At 42.2% G+C, this 3032-nt stretch overlaps 1 pseudogene; it reads right to left on the bottom strand.

Moving 5' to 3' along the window:
- Positions 1 to 1168: 1168 nt before the first annotated feature.
- Positions 1169 to 1654, bottom strand: LOC116741925 (annotated as a pseudogene).
- Positions 1655 to 3032: the final 1378 nt, after the last annotated feature.

Genomic DNA, 3032 nt, shown 5'->3' on the forward strand with positions numbered 1-3032 from the left:
ACAACTCTGATAGCGAGATCAAAATTTGTAGCCTCATAGATGATTCACTTTGTTATAAAGCAGAAACTAACACACCACTGTAAAGCAATTATACTCCAATAAAGATGTTAAAAAAAAAATTGTAGCCTCCTAACTCCATTCAAAGGCTCGTTCATACCACTTCTTTCTATTTCTCCAGTGCTATTCTTCTTCCCTGTTGTTTTTTTGGTTTGTTTTTGTTTTTGGTGAGTGAAGAAAACACAGTGCCAGAGATCATTGGAAAACATTTTTCTCCTTCAAAGATGTTATTTAAAAATGTTAATGTTTTTGTGTCTTATTGGCAAGTATATTTTACAAGCACTCCGCTACCTAGGTGTACCTTATTGTTCGAGGTGATGACTGAGGGTTAGTAATCATTTTTACTGAAGAGCAGAAAAGAAAATCACCAAACAACTTATTCAAAACATTGATATATATATTTAAAAGTGAAGGTATTTTAAGAGCATATTTATTTCTTCATAGATCACGTTTCATGTAACCCTTCACTTTTCCTTTTGTTCTTTATATCCAGTCAATGTTCGCATTTCTCATAAATTGTTCTTTTTTTTCATTTTTAACAAGAAGTTTATTTAAACAACAAGGTGCTTGACTTGAAAGGAAAACTAAGATTCATTTCTTTTAGAGTAATTTATCCCTACTGAAAGACGGATTGCCCTACATGTAACAGCAACGTACAAAGAAGTTATAAAATTGTCCTTTGTTTTACAATGATAAATGAAAAACATTAAAATTCCCCAATCGAACAAGGTATGCAAGAATTTTTATGTTGTTCTTTTTTTGTTAAACAGTGAGAGCAAAATAACTTACCTGAATATAAAGATAAGAGCTGCTGAGCATGCCACTAATGGAGAAAAGAGGGTATTTTCACAGAACCAGTATTTTTCCCCAGCCTATCTCCATTTGATGTCGATCAAAACATACTATTTAGTTAAACAAAAAAAAATGCAGTATGCTTGTGCACATACACCAGTTACTTTATGTACAATAAAGGAATGGGGAACGGGAATACGAGAGAATAGAGAAACAATAGTAGTCAGGGTGTGGTGGAACCAAATTGCAGTTTCCTAATTGAAAATGTCTTCTTGGTCTGGAGGAACAGAATTCTGGAGTAAACTAGCAGGTTTCCTTTTTAGTAGACACCCCCTGTCTGCCGCTTGAACACGTCAATTGTATCTTCATCTGCCATTTCCAACTGTGCAGGTGTGTCTGTTTCATTGATTGGCTGCCCGTCAAATCGGAATCTGATCTGCCTCATTGACAAACCCTGTCGTTCACAATAGGCTTTCTTAGTCTACTAAGTGGTGTATGCCTCTTAATCTTAAACTGCACCACAGAACGTCCTGCCCCGCCACCTTCAAATTAATATGATCGTTGCTGTCAGTCTTGACTCCTCCCTTGGGCCTTTCCTCGGCCACGGCGAGCGCCGCAGTCCCCTCAGCTGCCGCTTCACAGCAGAGGAACGAGATCCGCACCAAAGGAGCACGCAAGCACCACCCGGAGCAGCAGAAGTGGGAGGCGGCAGGGGTGGAGAAGGCAGAGGGTGCCTCTCCTACGTTGTTTTACGTTCCGTTTGTTCAAAGCGTTCAGTGACCCAAAGAAGGCCCACACTTTGCATTGCGTCGGTTGGCATGTCTCTTATCTCTCTTAAGTTATATTCTCTCCTCCCCCGCTTTGTTTTTCCTGTCATGAAGGCTCTGAGGTTTTGAAAAACATTAGATTGTAAACTACTTGAAATAATGGAAGTGTATCCTTTATCTTTGTATCTTCCTCTTTATTACCCAGGGCAGTCCCTGGAATTCAGCAGGCTTGGTATTTGTTCTTGTACTATAGGTACTTCTACAAAGCCTCATGTTTTATTCAGATCCTCTGTAGAATGTCGAGGGAACTGCATCTGTTTAGGCCTAAACCAGGGTTGGTTGGTACCGACTTGAACATCTAGTCCTCCCGTCCCACACTTTTGTTCTTTATCATATTCAGGGAACCACGTCCTTTTTTTTTGAATTGTGTTGCATTCTTTTTCTTTAATTAATTAATTTATTTTTGGCTGTGTTGGGTCTTCGTTTCTGTTCAAGGGCTTTCTCTAGTTGGGGCAAGCGGGGGCCACTCTTCATCGCAGTGCGCGGGCCTCTCACTATCGCGGCCTCTCTTGTTGCGGAGCACAGGCTCCAGACACGCAGGCTCAGTAGCTGTGGCTCACGGGCCTAGTTGCTCCGCGGCATGTGGGATCTTCCCAGACCAGGGCTCGAACCCGTGTCCCCTGCATTGACAGGCAGACTCTCAACCACTGTGCCACCAGGGAAGCCCCCCATGTCCTTGCTTTTGAGCAGCACTGTGGTGGCATTCTAGAGGACACACAGATGAATAAAAGGTAATCCTGGATCCCTGCCTTTGAGAAGCTTAAACAACTGGTAACAGGTAGACTGTCAGAAGGGGGAAAGCAACACTTTGTTTCACAATCCATGATGATTTCAGTGTGTGAAGGAGATGCCTTAGTATCTTTTTTCCCCTCCCCCCATAATAAAGCAGAGAAGAGAGACTTGTACCTAGAAGGCACGGGCCTCCCTGGAAACAGAGTTCCTTTGAGATCTGGGCACCTGGAGTAGGGCCAACTCATTTTTTTTTGGCCAACTCATTTTTGATCAGATTTACATGTAAATAGTGAGATACGAGGCCCAGCTTTATACCCTCTGCTGTAACAAAACCGGATAAACCCTGAAACTGGATTTGGCATCTTGTCTCAGGCCTCCATACTTTATTTGTTGGTGTCAGGGAAAGAATCTCACTTTCCATGTTTCAAATAATAGGAATTTTGCTGACTTGCTCTGGCTGCAGGGCTCTTAGTTGCACGCCTCTTTGACAGGCTGCTGCTCCAGCTTTCTTTCCAGAAGTAGTATTTTCCAGCTCTGAGACCTGCCCTCTGACCCTGAGTTTAATGGGGAGGTGGAGTGATGGAGTCTGCTCTTTTTGGTTAGAAAACTTACTGGCTTTGATGG

The sequence above is a fragment of the Phocoena sinus genome, chromosome 16, assembly GCF_008692025.1.
Source record: "Phocoena sinus isolate mPhoSin1 chromosome 16, mPhoSin1.pri, whole genome shotgun sequence".
NCBI classification, from domain to species: Eukaryota; Metazoa; Chordata; class Mammalia; order Artiodactyla; family Phocoenidae; genus Phocoena; species Phocoena sinus.